The sequence below is a fragment of the Rutidosis leptorrhynchoides genome, chromosome 7, assembly GCF_046630445.1.
Source record: "Rutidosis leptorrhynchoides isolate AG116_Rl617_1_P2 chromosome 7, CSIRO_AGI_Rlap_v1, whole genome shotgun sequence".
NCBI classification, from domain to species: domain Eukaryota; kingdom Viridiplantae; phylum Streptophyta; class Magnoliopsida; order Asterales; family Asteraceae; genus Rutidosis; species Rutidosis leptorrhynchoides.
This window is the reverse complement of record NC_092339.1, coordinates 302,032,084-302,053,815: the sequence shown is the minus strand read 5'-3', so window position 1 is coordinate 302,053,815 and position 21,732 is coordinate 302,032,084.

Below are 21,732 nucleotides of genomic sequence, written 5' to 3'. Positions count from 1 at the left end.
GACGAATGGAAAAGATGTCTAAGGATATTCATGCTATACGAATTAGTTGTGAGCAGTGTGGAGGACCACATTTGACAAAAGATTGTCTCAGTATTGAATTAACAATGGAACAAAGAGAGAATATTTCATACATAAACCAAAGGCCTGGAAATAATTATCAGAATAATTATCAACCGCCAAGACCGATTTACAATCAAAACCAGAATTATAACCGAAATATTCCATACAATAACCAACAAGGTCCTAGCAATCCACAATTATCCAATAATACTTACAATCAGCAAAGACCGAATTTTCAAAACAAACCACCACAACAAACCGATGATAAAAAGCCGAATTTAGAAGATATGATGACGAAGCTAGTTGAAACTCAAACGCAGTTTTTCACATCTCAGAAACAAACCAATGAACAAAATGCTCAAGCATTTAGAAATCAACAAGCTTCTATTCAAAATCTGGAACAAGAAGTAAGTAACCTAGCAAGGTTAATAGGTGAAAGAAAACCGGGAAGTTTACCTAGTGATACAAATGCTAACCCCCGGAATGAAACAGCTAAAGCTATTACCACAAGAAGTGGTACAACACTTAAAACACCTGAAATACCTGTAACTTCTGATGAAACTATTCCTACTACACAAGAACCACAACCTGATCAAGATAAGGAAAAAGAACCGGTAGTTGAAAAGGTTAATGAAGATAACACAGTTAAGGATAAACCTTATGTTAAACCATACCAACCACCACTTCCTTATCCGAGTAAAATGAAGAAAGAAAAACTTGAAGCCGAGCAATCCAAATTCTTGGATATGTTTAAACAAATAAATGTAAATCTTCCTTTCATTGATGTGATTTCAGGAATGCCAAGGTATGCTAAATTCTTGAAAGATCTGATCACAAATAGAAAGAAAATGGAAGAACTCTCGGCTGTTACTATGAATGCTAATTGTTCAGCAGTGCTGTTGAATAAGATACCAGAAAAACTATCTGATCCAGGAAGTTTCACAATTCCATGTTTTCTGGGTAGTCTTAGTTCAATAGAAGCATTGGCTGATTTAGGTGCTAGTATAAATCTAATGCCGTATTCACTATACGCTAAACTAGACCTTGGAGAATTGAAACCAACCAGAATAAGCATACAACTAGCCGATAGATCAATAAAATATCCTAGAGGGATAATGGAGAACATGCTAGTTAAAGTTGGTACTTTAGTATTTCCAGTAGATTTTGTTGTTCTAGACATGGAAGAAGATTCTCAAGTTCCTCTCATATTAGGAAGACCATTTTTAAACACGGCTAAAGCAATGATAGACGTGTTCGGTAAGAAACTGACCCTAAGTATAGAGGATGAGAGTGTTACCTTTTCAGTTGATAGAGCAATGCAACAACCACAATCTGCAGATGATACATGTTATTATATTCAAACTATAGATGCACATGCAGAATTATTAGAAGAATTTCCAGAATTACAAGGAACAGGAGAATGTTCTTTAGGAGAAGGAAACGAACCAATTGATGAAGCTGAAATGTTAGCTACACTTATAGCTAATGGATATGAACCAACAACAGAAGAAATTCAAATGCTAAAAGAAGAAGACAGATATCGATATAAATCATCGATAGAAGAACCTCCGAAATTAGAGTTAAAGCCACTTCCAAACCATTTGGAATACGCTTATTTACATGGTGAATCTGAATTACCTGTAATAATATCGTCTTCTCTTACTGAAAATGAGAAATCACAACTCATTTCTGTGTTGAAAGCTCATAAACCAGCCATTGCATGGAAGATTCATGATATTAAAGGAATAAGTCCTTCGTATTGCACACATAAAATCCTTATGGAAGAAGGTCATAAAACTTATGTGCAACGCCAACGAAGACTAAATCCTAATATGCAAGATGTAGTTAAGAAAGAGATTATTAAACTGCTAGATGCAGGTTTGATATATCCAATCTCTGATAGTCCATGGGTAAGCCCAGTTCAATGCGTACCTAAGAAGGGTGGCATGACTGTTATTACAAATGAGAAAAATGAGCTTATTCCTACTAGGACTGTAACAGGATGGCGTGTATGTATTGATTATAGAAAATTAAATGACGCCACCAGAAAAGATCACTTTCCCTTACCTTTCATAGATCAAATGTTGGAAAGATTAGCCGGAAATAGTTACTATTGTTTTCTAGATGGATTTTCCGGATATTTTCAAATTCCAATAGCACCCGAAGATCAAGAGAAAACCACATTCACGTGCCCTTATGGTACTTTTGCTTACAAACGCATGCCATTTGGACTTTGTAACGCCCCTGCAACCTTTCAAAGGTGCATGATGGCGATTTTTCATGACATGATAGAAGAATGCATGGAAGTATTCATGGATGACTTTTCAGTCTTCGGTGATACATTTAAATCATGTCTAGTTAATCTGGAACGAATGCTAATTAGATGCGAAAAATCAAATCTAGTACTTAATTGGGAGAAATGCCATTTCATGGTTAAAGAAGGCATCGTTCTTGGACATAAAATTTCAAAAGAAGGAATTGAAGTGGATAGAGCTAAAGTAGATGTAATTGCTAAACTTCCACATCCCACCAATGTTAGAGGAGTTAGGAGTTTTCTAGGGCATGCCGGTTTTTACCGACGTTTCATAAAAGATTTTTCTAAAATTGCCACTCCTATGAATAAACTCCTAGAAAAGGATGCGCCATTCATCTTTTCAGATGAGTGTATCAAATCTTTTAATATTCTTAAAGAAAAACTCACTAATGCACCGATCATGATAACACCAAATTGGAATCTACCATTTGAACTAATGTGCGATGCAAGTGATTTTGCAATGGGAGCCGTTTTAGGACAAAGGATTGAAAAACGATTTCAACCTATATATTATGCTAGTAAGACATTACAAGGAGCACAAACGAACTATACAACTACTGAAAAAGAACTCCTTGCTATTGTCTTTGCTTTTGACAAATTTCGATCATATCTAGTTCTAGCAAAAACGGTGGTCTATACCGACCATTCTGCTCTTAGATACCTATTTTCAAAACAAGATGCTAAACCAAGATTAATCCGTTGGATCTTACTCTTACAAGAGTTTGATATTGAAATCAAAGATAAAAAAGGAGCAGAAAATCTCGCCGCTGATCATCTTTCTCGTCTTGAAAACCCCGAATTAGAAGTTCTAAATGAATCGGCCATACAAGACAACTTTCCTGATGAATATCTATTGAAGATAGATTATAAAGAAATCCCATGGTTTGCAGACTATGCAAACTACTTAGTTTGTGGATTCCTTGAAAAAGGATTATCGTACCAAAGACGAAAGAAATTCTTCAGTGATATAAAACACTATTTCTGGGAAGATCCACATCTGTTTAAAAGTTGTCCCGATGAAATAATACGCCGATGTGTATTTGGAGATGAAGCTAGTAAAATTTTAAACCATTGTCACACAGGACCAACAGGAGGGCATTATGGGCCTCAACTAACAGCAAGAAAAGTTTATGAAGCTGGATTCTATTGGCCTACAATTTACAAAGACGCACACCTTCTTTGCAAATCCTGTGATGCATGTCAAAGGGCCGGAAAAATAAGTCAACGTGATGAAATGCCACAAAATGTCATCCAAGTATGTGAAGTATTTGACATTTGGGGTATTGACTTTATGGGTCCATTTCCAAAATCTCATAATAATTTATATATACTCGTAGCCATTGATTATGTATCTAAATGGGCGGAAGCACAAGCTCTCCCAACTAACGATGCACGAGTTGTAGTCAACTTTTTAAAACGTCTTTTTGCAAGGTTTGGAACACCGAAAGCTTTAATAAGTGATCGGGGTACTCATTTTTGTAATAATCAACTTGAGAAAGTTCTTAAAAGATATGGAGTAACTCATAAAATTTCCACCGCATATCATCCACAAACAAGTGGACAAGTTGAAAATACCAACCGAGCTTTAAAACGTATTCTAGAGAAAACCGTAGGATCAAATCCGAAGGAATGGTCCATTAAATTGGAGGATGCACTCTGGGCTTTTAGAACAGCCTACAAAACTCCAATTGGAACCACACCTTTTAGACTTGTTTATGGAAAAGCGTGTCATCTTCCAGTAGAAATTGAACACAAAGCATTTTGGGCTTTGAAGACATGTAATCTTGATTTACATGAAGCCGGACGTCTACGATTAAGTCAACTAAACGAATTAGAAGAATTAAGACATGAAGCATACGAGAATTCGTTAATATATAAAGAAAGAACGAAGAAATGGCATGATAAAAGAATCAGAAGTTCAAGGGAATTTAAAGAAGGAGACAGAGTTCTTCTTTTCAATTCACGATTCAAGCTATTTCCTGGAAAATTGAAATCAAGATGGTCTGGACCATTCATAGTCAAAAGAGTTTTCCCATACGGAACGATAGAATTAATAAATTCAAATGGGATTGAATTTAAAGTTAATGGTCACAGAGTTAAACATTACATACAGGGTCCGATGGAAGTCGACAACGAAGTTAATCACAATTTCGACACCACAGCTAACTAAGTGTGGGGAGAATCAAGTCTTTAAAGGATAATATGTATTTCTGTTAGAGTTAGATTGTCTGTTTTCGTGTAGTTCTCGAAAATGGAACACGTATGGTCTTTCCCTAGCAGACCCTAAAGAACTAGTCTTCTCCCCCCATTCTGAATTTTTATTTTTTTAGGTTTTTACGAAATGAAGACTGCCTGTGAACTAAACCATGGTCTAATGCTACACGCTTTGATCACTAAAAGAAATAATGACATACTACCGAGTGAATTAGTATCAGTAATCAGAGAAAGAATGGACGGAGTTAGAAAAGGATCCAGATGCGAAGATAATAAGTTACAATTTGGTAAAGGAAAATCAAAATCCGCAGCGAAAAGAAGAGCACGACACCTAGAAAAATGTCACAAATGCGGAAAATGGTCACATGGAGGTAAATGTTCAAATAATCAAACCTATTCAAATACCGAATTTGTTACTTTATGCAGAGACGGACCGTTCATATGTTTAGAAGAAAAGACAATGAATGCTCGAGGTTACGCCTATGCAGCCATGGAAAACCAATTAAACCGACTATCTTATGAATATAATAGATCATATAACTAAGAAATCTATTTCACAGGTATGTCTGTACAGTTTTTATTTTTATTTTTAACCTTTTGATAATAAACGCTAATTTGTTCGCTAAAAAGTATTAAATTGGTATTAAATAAAATTAGGTTTGGCGACCGAAATTATTGATATCATTCAAAAATTTATTACATCACTGCGAAATTTAACGTTTATTCTTAAGGTATTAATATCTTTAAACAATCAAACCAAAATATTTCAAAAATTCGTCATGAGTTAAATTAGGTCTTGGAACCGAAATTACTTTACCGAAAAGAGGGGCGCATATTTTTGATAATATTTGATTGATTAAAGTGGGATAAAAAGACAAAAAGATTTTTAATTTTATTATTTTTACCATGTTTTTAAAATTAATATTTAAATCTTAAATTAATATTGTAAACTTTGTAAAAACAATATTTTTAAAATTGTAAATATTTGAAAAATTAATATAAGTTTGGTATGAATTTATAAATTTTTAAATTAAGTTTGGTGTGAATTTTTAATTTTTAAAATATTAATTTTTAATTTTATGCATTTTAAATTTTGAGTTTGGTGTGAATTTTTAATTTTAATTTTGAATTTTATATTTAAGTTGTGTGAATTTAAAAACAAAAATTTACTTTATCTCATTAAGTTAAAAATATGATTTTTAAAATTCGTCGTAAGTTGAAGACTAGGTCTTTGAACCGAAATTGCTTTACCCGAGGGAGGGACGAGAACTTTTATTATCATTATTTTTAATCTTATTGATTTAAAGTATGCCAAAAACATTAAAAAAAAAACCCAAAAATCTTAGCTTTTAAAACAATCGATACAAAAAGACAAATTTTAAAATTTTGTCGAGGGACGGACTAGGACATCAATCCGAAACGACCTCGTCCTAAATAACAAGGGAAACAAAATTTTAAAATTAATTTCTTAATTGTTTTATAAGTTAAAGATTATAAAAAATAAAAAAAAAAAAAAAAAAAAAAAAAAAAAAAAAAAAAAAAATAACTCCGCGACTCGCGGAGTTTTCAGTTAAAACCTCCGCGACTCGCGGAGGGACCAAATTACAGAAAAAAAATAAAACAGCTGCACACGATCAGTTCACTCCCACCAACACAAAAACACCCAAAATACTGCGAAAAAGACCCGAGAAAACCCACAAAAAAATCATCCCAAAAACTCGATTTTTCACCGTTAATCTTCAAATTTTTCACTACAATCATGTTGAGAAGGATGATATCTAGGAACTACTCAAGAAAACAGGTACAATTACACCCCAAATCACCTTTAAATCCGAATTTTAGTGTGTTCTTGAGCATATTTTCATAATTTGAATTTTGTTAATTTTTAGTGTAATTAGTGTTAAATTGTTAGTATATTATGCATGTATAACCTAGATTGATGCTTGTTAACATGATTTGAAGCCAAAAACTTCAAAATCTTTAGAATCTAGGGTTTGTGTTCTTGAGCAATTTGGGGCTTTTTGATATAAACAGGTTATGGCCGATTTTTGTCATGAATTGTTGCTAAATTGAGTAGTGTAACATGTCTAGGTAGTTAAATGATCCAAACTTTGAGCCTAAACATGATTTTGAGAATTAAAGTGGACTTTTTCAAGTCCAAAATTCATGAACTTGATTTTTGAAAGATAATGCCATTTGAGACTTGTTTATTTGCTAGTAATGATTATTTTGACATGTTATTTGAGTTGAATGCTTATGAACTTGGCGAAAATTTTCGTATATGCTTATTTGAAAAAGTGTAGATTTGATAAAAATGTGAAAATAAGCTTAAGTTTGATATAAATTGATAATGTCATTGTAATTATTTTGATTGATGAATTTGCTGACACTAATGCATATTTGGATGCACAAAATTTGTGTTTGATGTGTTTTGCAGAATGAAAGGGGTGAATCTTCATCCCAAGCCCGCCATGCTCCTGCTGAGAACTTGGAACAACAGGAGGTAGATAACTACTACAAGCAGGATGTACCTCATCCAGTCATGACCTTTTCAGATATGCACTTGGAACAGTTGCACCCGAACCTGCGATTTGACAGACTTTGGATAGATTATCCAAAATATCAACGGGGTTTGCATACTCTTCATTCCAAGGTTGTTGAGGTACCGAGGGTCATAGAATGGGGACCCTTGGAAGCTGTAGAATTGGCCGGGCCAATTAGGGAATTACTGGTACAGAGGTATGGTAATTCTTCTTTTAATGACTGGATATGTTTATTCACCATACGCAGACCTTTATATAAAGTATGGTGTGAAGAGTTGTTATGTAGTATAGAGTTGAATTATCGGGTAGCTAGTTTAACCGATCGTTCTTTTATTAGATTTTTGTTAGGCGGTTCGATGCGCCACATGTCTTTACTGGACATGGCTCAGGCTTTACGTATATATACGCCTGAGGAATTAGCGTCTGCCGATTGTAGAGGATTGATACTAAACGGTAGGAAAATAGATGAAAATTTTGATACACACGGTGTGTGGAGTCAAATGACAAGCCATCACCGTTTTAAAGGGGGAAACTACTCTTATTTGGATATAGATAGAGCCGAATTAAGAGTAATACATAGGTTTTTAGCTAATTCGATTACACAAAGGGGTAAAAACAAAGAAAAGGTAAATGAACAAGATTTGTTTTACCATATGTGTATTCGAGACCCACACAGCGCTGTAAGTATACCATATTGTGTGGGTTATTATTTATCAGCTATGGTTCGAGGGATGCGTCCACATAGCATAATAGGAGGTGGTATTTTTATTACTTTGATTGGTGAATATCTCGGTGTGGATATAAGTCGGGGGGGATTATTAGTAGAAGAGCCGGAACCCCGCGACACTATAGGTTTAAATGTGTACCATGGTGCGAAAGTTTTGAAGCGGCGAAACAACGCCGCAGTACGATACAATGGTAGACATCCACAGGTAGAGAGAAACCAGGAACAAGGTAATGTAGGAGGGGGGCAAGAAATGCATAGGTTTATAGCTTCTCAGGAATACGAAAATGCTAGACAGAGAGCATTTGAAGATTGGCAAGTTCATCAGAACCAGATCATAGCGCATTGCCAACATATAGGTAGAAACTATATTCCTACACCGAAACCCGTCTTCCCTCCTTGGTCGATAGAGATGCAGCCACCATATCCTACGTATGACCCTGCCGAGGCATTCTATAGCACTTATGGTTATGCGTGGAATCCCTATTGGTACCAATATCATCCTTAGTTTACTTATTTTTATTTTTATTTTGTAATTTGTAATTATTGATATGTTTAATATTTTTTTGTTAATATTGTAATCATTTTTATATTTATCTAACTTTTATTCTTAGATTTTAATAATTTTTGAATGTGGGGTAATAAACCAAACTTCAAAAATATGTATATATGTTTGCAGTTTATCTTATGTACAAAACAGGGTAAAACAACGCATTTTCAAAGACTGGCATTAAGTTCAGCAAAAGCAAGTAATTTTGACGACAATGATGCAAAATATATGTGAAATAACAACAAGACGGAATGAACAAATGACGTGCACCATTTATCATTCAGCAAACAAACGCCAATATATTCGGAAACTTTGGTAAAAATTTAATCATTTTCACACAAATCACCCTCAATAATTTAAATTGTTACTGATTTCTTGCAAATGAGGGCATTGCAAGATCTTAAGTGTGGGAAGGGGTTAAATTCTTTCGGATTTTAAAATTTTTTATATTAAACACTTGGTTACCATTAAAAATACTAGTAAAGTAGTAGTTGTATTAGAATCTAGTGCTCTCTGATAAAAAAGAACAGCCCTAGTCTTATATACTGACTACCCAATTCTAGTAAAATTTTTCAAAATTTTCAATTAAATGAATTCAAATCATGTTTATACATATTTATGAACGATAAAACTAGGTTTTAAACACCGAAATTATTGTTACCTCGGAAAGGACATAAATTGAGAAACAAACTAAAATGTTAAAATTCATTTAAAATGGAATAGAGGACGATAAAAAGAAAAATAAAAAGCCAAGTGTGGGAAAATTTACCAAATTATTTTAAACATATGTCACATATATCTGTAACAAATAACTGAAAATACTTTTGCTTTGGACTAAACTAAACTGTTTTACCCAATGAAAGAAAAGAAAAGATGGATCTACACGATGAATCAATTCCATCATTAAAAGGAAGTAAAGTCTTCCGAAAAAGACACGCGCTTCTTGATTTAGGTCATGAAGTTGTCGTTCAGACCAGCTGTAGGTTGACGAAAAATCTAGAAAAGTCATCACTAAAATCAGCAGGAAATCCACGGACCTCAGCATTAAACAGGGTCGCCAAGTGGTCAGATTTATCCTAACCATGAGAAGGATTTATCTCGTACAATGGGGGGGCACTATGCAAATTAGCTGGATAAGACTAATGAATCAGATCCCCAGAAAGGATAATCTCCTTAAAGATTAAAAATCAGCTTTTAAGCCTGATATTACTCAATCCTTGAGATTGACCTTAAAGATTGAGAATTACAAACTCATGGAATTCAATGATATCTAAACTCGAGCTTGAACGAGAAAATATTTTGATCAAAATTATAAACCGATTTGTTTTCTGAAAACCCTATTTTCAATGCGTTCATTACCATTGAACGTAAAATCCTAGGAATTCACCTGGAATTCATTAGGTCACCTGAACTAAATCGGGTGTCAACCGTAAGAACGGTGGTTGCATAACATGGTCAAAGACAGGACTTTGTGCCAGACCGACAAATTATAAGGGTGAGCTTTACTATTGCTCCTACCAAGGATAGTAATTGCGTCCGACACGTTATAGACCATAATCAAAAGCATGTCACGGGACATTGCCTTAAACAGTTGCTTGTTCAACGCTTTCCTTTACAACCGGACGGTAGTCTGCCGAAAGGTAATATACGGAACAAGTAAACTGGACGTGTTGCTTTCCAAATACAAGGTTAGCAAGTGGGTGACACAAAACCGCAAGTTTTGAGCTAAAATTTTCAAATCTGAAACCCACCAAACCCACAAAAATATTTTGCAAACACCGGTAAAGGGTTATTCCGGAAAACTTATCTAGGGTAAAAACTAGATTTAATTTTCAAAAGATCAAATGTTTTCATAAAGATCCAATTTCCTTAATGGATCTAAATTTTTATAGTCATGTGGGACTGTAAACCATATCGTTACTACCATTGTTTATACCGCCGTATAGAAATCACTGATGTACAAAGTGTGAAGAATAAAGAAGTGATTCTAGTATTTCAAGACAATATTGCTTGAGGACAAGCAACGCTCAAGTGTGGGAATATTTGATAATGCTAAAAACGAACATATATTTCATAGCATTATTCCTCAAGAAAGACAAGCTTTTAGTTGCAATTGTTCTATTTACAAGTGATATTCGTTTAAATAATAAAAGGTGAAGACAAAAGGCAGATTCGACAAATTGAAGACAAAAAGGTCCAAAGAGCTAAAAAGTACAAGATACAATCAAAAAGGTTCAAATTATTGATAAGAAACGTCTCGAAATCACAAGAGTACAAGATTCAAAACGCAAAGTACAAGATATTAAATTGTACGCGAGGACGTTCGAAAATCCGGAACCGGGACCAGAGTCAACTCTTAACGCTCGACGCAACGGACTAAAAATTACAAGTTAACTATGTATATAAATATAATATAATATATAATTAATTATATTAATTATATATATATTATATATATATATTATTAAAACCGTCGGCAGCCAGAAACTCCAAGGGTGTGAAATGAAAATACCTCTCCGCGACTCGCGGAGTTTTAAGGGCTTTTTGCCGCGAGTCGCGGAGCCCCAAAAATCATTTCTGGCTATAAAGCCAACCGAATTCTGATCGAATTTTACACAATTATTTTCATCTCTCTCTCAATATATACGAGTAATATATATTTATATTTATAATTTATATTTTAATTTTAATTATAATTCTAATAATAAGGGTATGTTAGCGAATGTTGTAAGGGTGTAAGTCGAAATTCTGTCCGTGTAACGCTACGCTATTTTTAATCATTGTAAGTTATGTTCAACCTTTTTATATTAATGTCTCGTAGCTAAGTTATTATTATGCTTATTTAAAACGAAGTAATCATGATGTTGGGCTAATTACTAAAATTGGGTAATTGGGCTTTGTACCATAATTGGGGTTTGGACAAAAGAACGACACTTGTGGAAACTAGACTATGGGCTATTAATGGGCTTTATATTTGTTTAACTAAATGAAAGTTTGTTAATGTTAATATAAAGATTTACAATTGGGCGTCCCTATAAATTACCATATACACTCGATCGGACACGATGGGCGGGGTATTTATATGTACGAATAATCGTTCATTTAACCGGACACGGGAATGGATTAATAGCCACTAGAATAATCAAAACAGGGGTGAAATTACATTCAAGGGTAATTGGTGTAATTGTTAACAAAGTAGTAAAACCTTGGTTTACACGCAGTCGATAACCTGGTGTATTCATTAAACAAAGTATTAAAACCTTGTTACAATTCGAATCCCCAATTAGTTGGAATATTTATCTTCGGGTATAATAATAATTTGACAAGGACACTTGCAATTTATATTTATGACTGATGGACTGTTATGGACAAAAACCAGACAGACATATTGAATAATCCAGGACAAAGGACAATTAACCCAAGGGCATAAAACTAAAATCAACACGTCAAACATCATGATTACGGAAGTTTAAATAAGCATAATTCTTTTATTTCATATTTAATTTCCTTTATTTTATATTTAATTGCACTTCTAATTATCGCACTTTTATTTATTGTTATTTCATTTTATCGCACTTTTAATTATCGTACTTTTTAATTATCGCAATTTAATTTTTATCGCATTTTTATTATTCGCAATTTCATTATCGTTATTTACTTTACGCTTTAATTTAAAGTCTTGTATTTATTTTATATTTTACATTAGGTTTTAACTGTGACTAAAGTTTTAAAATCGACAAACCGGTCATTAAACGGTAAAAACCCCCCTTTATAATAATAATATTACCTATATATATATTTGTATTTTTATAAAAGTAAACTAATATAGCGTTGAGCTTTGCTTAAAGATCTCCCTGTGGAACGAACCGGACTTACTAAAAACTACACTACTGTACGATTAGGTACACTGCCTATAAGTGTTGTAGCAAGGTTTAAGTATATCCATTCTATAAATAAATAAATATCTTGTGTAAAATTGTATCGTATTTAATAGTATTTTCCTAGTAAAATAATAACTATTTTATATACACCTCGTTCGACATCAATGTTCCCTAATTCTTAGATTACCAGACTTTAATAAAAAGGGGCATATTCGATTTCGATAATTCAACCATAGAATGTAATTTCAATTACTTGTGTCTATTTCATCAAACATTTATAAAAGTGCATGTATTCTCAGTCCCAAAAATATAAAGAGTAAAAAGGCAAATGAAACTCACCATACTGTATTTCGTAGTAAAAATACATATAACGTCATTGAACAAGCGCAAGGTTGGCCTCGGATTCACGAACCTAAATTAATTATATATATTTATGTGTTGGTCAATATTTGTCTAACAAATTAGGTCAAGTCATAGTGTACCACAATCCTAATGCTCGAGACTAATATGCAAAAGTCAACAAAAGTAAATTTGACTCAAAATAATTTCCAAAAATCTATACATGATTAATATATAGTTTAAATATCGTCGTTTTATATTTTTAAATATTTTTAAAAGATTTATTAGAGTAAATAATATAATTTATTTATTAATAAATAAAATTTTATATTAAATTTATATAATAAAATATACTTTTATATATATTAAGTAATAAAATTTATAGGGTTAATTTAATATCATAAAGATAATATGATAGGTATTATTAAAGTAAGTTATTACACGTAGTAAAATATGTTTGTATCACATATTTATTTGATAAAATAATATCTATAATGATAGTAAGTAAAAGTTGTATTATTTCGTAATAATAATTATTATTATAAAAATATCAACATTTATAATTACTAAGATGACATTATGATAAAACGATAATTCTAATTATGATAACTTTAATATTTACGATAATTTTTAATATTATCTTTAAAATAATAATTCTATTTAAAATAATAATAATAATGATATTTTATAGTAACAATGACATTTCTATTAAAATGATAATTTTTGTTAAAATGATAGTTTTAATACTAACGATACTTTTAATAATAATAGTAATGATAAAAATAATAAGAACGATAATTTTATCTAAATCAATATCTTATAATATTTTAATTTCATCATGATACTCTTACTCATTATTTCCTAATCGTTTCGTTTAATAGCTTTTAATCGTCTTTTATATCGTGTTCATAATAATGATAATAATAGTAATCAAAATAATTAGGTGTTACAAATATTTGTTTTAATTACACTAATATTAATAATGATAGTTACTATAACATTATTAACGATAATACTAATAATTATCTTAATGATAATATAGTAATAATAATAATAACAATAACCATAACCATTTTTAAATAATGATATATATATTAATAATGATAATAATAATACTAATAATAATAATAATAATAATAATAATAATAATAATAATAATAATAATAATAATAATAATAATAATAATTGGATAATAATAATAATACTAATTATAACTTTAACGATAATAACGATAGTAATAATAAAAAAATAACAATTTTTAATGATAAATCCCTTTTATTGATAAAGATAATAATAATGATAATAATAAGATAAAACTAGAACGACGATAAAAACGACGATAATAATAATCATTTTTAATAAAAATATCAAAAATTCAATTGATTATAACTTCTAATCCGTTCATCAAAACCATTCGATATCTAAAGGAAAAATTCTTAATTTTTCGCTAGCTTTCCAAGGACATGCATATCTTATACCTTATCTCAACCGCAAGTGTAACTAATTCAAGATTCAACCTAACCTGTCTAAGGGCAATATCAAAAGTACAAGCATGCATAATCCTAAATACTCGAGCACTAGTCAGGGATACACTATTAGTATGTAAAAGTTAAATTATGAGTACTCACGTATCAATATTGAGATTCAATATTGCAGGAAAGGTACGTAGACGCAACGGAAATGATAAACACTATATTGACCTCACGAGCATACCCATGAACCATACTCAATCACCTCCATAGCTATAACCCATAATTTCTTTAATCTTATCCTACTCGAAAAACAATTTCGAAATCACTCGGACAGTACTCCGTCGTAATATTTTATGTATACTAATAATATCTTGAAATAATACGGAGTAAATATATATATGTAAATCGATTGAGAGAGTTTAGAGAAAAATATTTTCAAGTTTCTATGAAATAATGAAACATATTGAATTCTATTTATAATAGATTTATGAATTATTAAAATGAATTATTAAAGTATGAATTATTAAAGTGAATTATTAAAGTATGAATTATTAAAGTGAATTATTAAAGTATGAATTATTAAAGTGAATTATTAAAGTATGAATTATTAAAGTGAATTATTAAAGTATGAATTATTAAAGTTAAAGTAAAGTAAAAATAAAGTAAAGGTAAAGTTTAAGTATAGTAAGAGTATAAAACTATGTACGTATAATACGCGTATAAATATATATAATATTAATTTAAATCGTTATATATATTTAATAAAATAAAATATAAATATCGTTATCTTTATCATACTAGTTAAGTAATGAGTTGTCAAAAGTGGTTCTAGATATTTATAAAAGTTATATACGTTTTAATAATAAAGTTCTTTTTAAACTGAAAACGTTTTTGTACGTTTGAAACTAAATAGATCAATCGAGTCTTTATGAGATTCAATCTTCCACTATCCTTTGTCTAGTTCTCAATGATTGACAATTTGTTCTTATTTATAAATCACTTTACCATTTTCCGAATATTGTTAAAATGGAAAGATTTCTCAAATCAACGTGGGCCTTTCAACAGAGACTTGTAATCATAATTCAATATATCTGATAATTCAATCATTTGATCTTATCTTCTAATTCCATTGATAAACATTTTGAAACAGATACAATCATATAAAGTATTTAATCTAATATTTTGTTTACGTTTCAAGTTATAATATATATACACATATACATATATAATCATATTCGTTTAATGGTTCGTAATTCGTTGGAACTTGGTTGAGGTTGAACGAATGTATGAACATAGTTTAAAATTCTTAAAATTTAACTTAACAAATATTGCTTATCGTGTCGGAAACATATAAAAATTAAAGTTTAAATTTGGTTGTAAATTTCCGGGTTGTCACAGTACCTACCCGTTAAAGAAATTTCGTCCAGAAATTTGAGTGGAAAGGTCGTGAATGATAATAAGTATGTTTTCATGATGCATACGGGCTGAAAATTAGAGTTTTATCATCAGCGAATAATTTGGATAAACAATCCATTTATATGAAGAGTACGAATGAAGCTAACATAGAAGAGTGAAATGAGTAAGTGTAGATTCATCTTATCATTTGACGTAGATATGATTGATTCCCAGATTTCAAGGGATTTGAAGAAAATCTTCTTAATAAGATTTGACTCTCCGGTAATCAAGGGAATTAGGATCCGCTTTAAATGCGATCATCCATTTTAATTGTTCTGTCAGAAATTTTATTATAAATTCACCTCCTTCATTTCCTTACAACTCACACCTTCTGTTGATGCATTTTATGCAAGTCCCTAGACATCTACCCACATCCATTGCAGGTACAACAGTTTACAGGCCACCATGATTGCTCGTTATTATCCTATCCATGTTTGTATGCGGTTACAGGAACTGCATGAACGAGATTTAGATGTTTAACTATGTTATACTTAGTCAGACGTACGAGTGAAGCCTCACTAGTATGGCTGACAGGCTCATACGCACGGTTGATGCTGAGCTAAGTCACAATTACAACCTAAATGAGAAGACACGAGTGAGTGATCACTCGTACGGCTGATGAAGCCAACTCGTACGTGTGATGAATGAATCGTATGGGTGAGTCAACAGCAGGGGTATATAAAGTCTTATGTTTTTCATTTTAGGTTAAGCCTCTCATTTGTTATACACACTCAGATCTAGTGAGCTCCTCCGATTCTTTCTCAGTCCAAATCACCCAGGTGGTGAATAATAGCTCTAGGTGTTGATCTAATCACACTTGATTTAGTTGTGGTTTGACTAAATTAACCAAAAAAAAAAACTTAACCTATTTACTAGAGGGTTTGATTCACTTATTCTGCCATTGTGTGAGTTAAATCTGTTGATTTCTAAGTTCCTAGTCATGTTTCATCACCTTCTATTCTTTCCCCCTCAACTCATATTTTAAAGTATTAATCAATATGCTCCATCCAGTTCTGATTCTTGATATACTTCTAACTTTCATATCGGTCATTCTTCTTTTTCATCTACCACCGGAAGAATCTATTTACTTCTACTATATTCTTGGGTTTATAGTGTTTCTAGTTCTCCCGTGTCTTTATATTGCTATATGCATCGATATATATGGTTTATAATTTCTGGTTTGTCGTTGGGCTTTATATGTTCCCTTATATTTTAAAGTCTCTACTTCTGTCTTCTATAATCATTATCATTCACAGTTAATGCTCTCTTTTATTTGCTGCAATTTATACCCCAATTTCTATTTCGGAGTTTTGTCCTTTCGTTTCTTCTTCTTGCGATTAAGCACTGCTTGTAATGGTCCAGAATTCACAGATATGAATTTCGGAATGAACATTGTTAATGTTCTAGGAAGAAAATTATGATGGCACGATCTTGACTTGTCAAATTACTAGAATACCTTGAAAAAGGCCGAATCATCAAGAAATATTTTCTTGATATTTTAGAGGTTAAATAGAATACAAGAGTCGTATAACATGGCACATGATGATGTTATGATCTGTGAATCATCACGTTCCATTTAGAAACTCAGCATGACTTACTGTAATATAATCACATTGATCAAGTGTCATTATATTATACTAATTCATGCTTCAGTTCCCAACACTACTTCAAAATATTCCTATTTTAAACTTGAATGTTTCAGAATTTAGAAACTAAAATAGTTTCTTTTATGATGTAATACAGATAGCGCGAAGAGGTAAATGATTTCAAATAAGAAAAATTAAGAAAATATCTTCAGAAATATGGAGGATATTTATAATGAAAGATATGATGATATTTTAGAATTTCTAATATCAGAGGATGATGAAGAATATTGTCCGCAGGGGTTTAGAGTCAGGAGCAAGGTATTCGTTAATGACTTCAACAGGTACTGAATCATTTGGATCCTTTGAAGTCAGGTTTAGTCTTTGTAATTTATCCACAGCCTCCTTCCTACTTTGTTCAATCCGTTTTTCAGTTCCAAAACTTCTCTTTTTCTGCGCTTTGCCAGCACACTTCATCATTATCATCCAGCTTTTACCGTTTAAAGTTGTTTATAGTTTTTGCTGCTTCATCAGCATTTTTTTTCCATTTTCGGAGAACCAATTCGTAGTTCGGAGTGTTTTTCAGAAACTTCACATTCAAATTAAGTCCAGAAGATAGACGTTATATATACACATATAACTGTTGGCGTAGACATGCTGCGAGATTTCAAAATACTGATTGCTAATTCCCAATGATTCGTATGGCAATTCTCATTACAAGATGCGAATGAGTAAATGATAGGGTTTCAATGAATAATTATAATGACTTTTTGGAGAGGCTAAAGTCAAAGGGTAATGAAGTTGTTGGTACATCTGCTAATAATGTGGTGGAATGTAAAAGGTTCCCTGGTAACGATGGTGTATATCTCAAGGTTATAATAAGGTTAGTCTGACTGAAAAGTTGAAGTTGACTTGCTGGAGCTGTGACAAAACTGGCTACTTTGAATAGGAGTCGCAAAGTTATTTTTGCTAATAAATGCCAAAGAATCTGACGCGGATACGTTGTTTAAACTTTTACTTTGGTTTCAAGAGTTTTTCGGGTACATAACTGTGGGTAACATGTGGTTGGATCATCATCTCGATTGCTCATCATTCGAAGTGTCTTCAGAAATTTTTGAAGGGTTTGAACACAGATTGTAATCGATAACATACATTTGATGTTCTAACACAGTTTTGAAGTTAAAATATAGCTTGTGAAAGATGTAAGGATCTAAGAGTGATGATTTTCGTCATATCTTAAGTTGAATTTTGAGATTTCAAAATCAGAATATGTAATTAAATTTTGAATGAGTATGGTTGTTTTGATTTCTATAAAAAAATGTATATTGTTGTGAAAGTAGGGAGTATAATGGATGATTTGCTGAATCAGATTCGAAGAATGTAACATATTAATTGTGAATTTATATATCTCTCGGGTATTACCTACCCGTTAAAAAAATTTCACAATTAATATTTTGTACAAAAGAATTTTATTACAGTCTTTATGAAAATATATATATGTATATTTTCTTCAGATGTAACATAGATTTAATGAGTTAATGTTAAATTAAACTCATTTGATTTACGGTTGAAACTAGAATTGAATAATCCCTAAAGGCTTTAAAAAGTACATAACTTTTACGCAGTATTTCTTTAATGACATTGAAATTATGAATCAATACTTCGTTATTTGTTGATGTATGATGTTCGGTTTGTGGAATTCTTGTAAATTTCGCAAAGTACGAATGATGTTATCTGAAAAGTTTCGGGTACATCGATGATGAAAGTGTAAAATCAAATATATACTTGATTTATTATGAATTGGAATTTGTTGAATTGCGACAGAGATTGTAGTTAACGCTGGTTAAGTTGCGGCCGAAGGACGTACATTATTGCATATTTGTAATATGAATTAACCGAGTAGTTAAGATTCACACACAATAGCTTAGCACGGAAAGATTTATTTCAATATATATATATATATATATATATATATATATATATATATATATATATATATATATATATATATATAATATACATATAATTTCTTCAGAGGGAATGAGTTAATTCTTCATAACTCGTTGATACAATATACACGTTATTGATTCGTAATGATGTCCACAGTGATTCTTAAACTGACGGAGTTTGTGATGTTATTGGTGTTGTTGATTCGGATGTTGACTGTACTGACGATGCTGGTAACGCTGACGGTACTGTTGATGCTGTTGGTAAAGCAAGTTTAGCTTGTTAATCACACCCCATTTTTGTCAGGGTTTCTACTCTTCCTTCTATCATTTTGGTTCGCTTAACTGATTTATGGTTAGGGCTAGATTAGATAATCTCTAAGACTTTAGAGATTACATAATCTCCGCGGAATGTTTCTCCAATGAAGTTATGAATTAATACTTTGTCAGTTATTGTTGTTGGTACTCCTTGGTATCTATGGTGCGTATGACGTTGATGCTCGTGGGACAGATTGTGAAGCTGAGGTTTACAACGCGGTTGTGGTTGGAGGTGGTAATGGTACTGTTGGCTTTGATGATGGTGGTACTGGTTATGCTGCTGATGCTGCTGCTGGTGTTTGTAATCTCTGCACCATATTCTCCAAAGCCACTACCCGAGCGCGAAGCTCGTTGACTTCTTCTATTACACCGGGGTGATTGTCGGTTCGGACGAGCGGATAAATAAAATCTAAAATTTGATGTAATATATAATCGTGATGAGATACTCTAGAAATGAGCGAGAAAATGGTGTTTCGAACAGGTTCGTCGGTAAGTGCTTCAGGTTCTTCGTCAAGAGCGCAATGTGGTGGATGGAAGGGATCACCTTCTTCTTGTCTCCAATGATTGAGGAGGCTACGAACCCATCCCCAATTCATTCAGAATAGGTGATGACTGATTGGTTGATCTATTCCGATCACACTGCTTTCGGAGCTTGAATGGGATTCCATTTCGGAATCTGAGTGACTTGAACTGATGACGAATTCCATTTGGTACGATTGGATAAAGGATTTTTTTTTTCTTTTTTCGATATGAAATGATTTTGGCTAACGGATGGTATTCTAATTACATAGAATTCATAGATTACGGAGGACTTTGCGGGATATGTTAGGCAAAGTTTAAAGTATCAGATACGATAAGATATGATTTAGCAGTTAGCTAAGATATGAATTTTTGTCTATACACTATTCATGCAATCAATGCAGCAAGACGTGTCTTAGACTAAAAATGATAATCAGGTAATTTCCTGAGGATGATAAGTAGTTAATTTTTGACACAAAATAATAAGCAAAACTTTTGACATGCAGACACGGTCGAAGTCCAGTATCGACTTATCAGTTAGACACACTAATGTAGACCTGGTTCGCTAAGACCTCCGCTCTGATACCAACTGAAAGGACCCGTTCATATACATTATAAACGATTCACAATAGTTGATTACATTGCGAGGTATTTGACCTCTATATGATACATTTTACAAACATTGCATTCGTTTTCAAAAGACAAACTTTCTTTACATCGAAAATTGACAGGCATGCATACCATTTCATAATATCCACTATCCAACTATAAATTGATTTAATAATAATCTTTGATGAACTCAATGACTCGAATGCAACGTTCTTCGAAATATGCTATGAAAGACTCCAAGTAATATCTTTAAAATGAGCAAATGCACAGCGGAAGATTTCTTTAACACCTAAGAATAAACATGCTTTAAAGTGTCAACCAAAAGGGTTGGTGAGTTCATTAGTTTATCATAATCATTTATTTCCATCATTTTAATAGACCACAAGAATTTCATTTCCAGTTCTCATAAATATACGTCCCATGCATAGAGACAAAAATAATCATTCATATGGTGAACACCTGGTAACCGGCATTAACTAGACACATATAAGAATATACCCTATCATTCCGGGATCCTCCTTTGGACATGATATAAATTTCGAAGTACTAAAGCATCCTGTACTTTGGATGAGGTTTGTTAGGCCCAATAGATCTATCTTTAGGATTCGCGTCAATTAGGGTGTCTGTTCCCTAATTCTTAGATTACCAGACTTTAATAAAAAGGAGCATATTCGATTTCGATAATTCAACCATAGAATGTAGTTTCAATTGCTTGTGTCTATTTCGTCAAACATTTATAAAAGCGCATGTATTCTCAGTCCCAAAAATATAAAGGGTAAAAAGGCAAATGAAACTCACCATACTGTATTTCGTAGTAAAAATACATATAACGTCATTGAACAAGCGCAAGGTTGGCCTCGGATTCACGAACCTAAATTAATTATATATATTTATGTGTTGGTCAATATTTGTCTAACAAATTAGGTCAAGTCATAGTGTACCACAATCCTAATGCTCGAGACTAATATGCAAAAGTCAACAAAAGTAAATTTGACTCAAAATAATTTCCAAAAATCTATACATGATTAATATATAGTTTAAATATCGTCGTTTTATATTTTTAAATATTTTTAAAAGATTTATTAGAGTAAATAATATAATTTATTTATTAATAAATAAAATTTTATATTAAATTTATATAATAAAATATACTTTTATATATATTAAGTAATAAAATTTATAGGGTTAATTTAATATCATAAAGA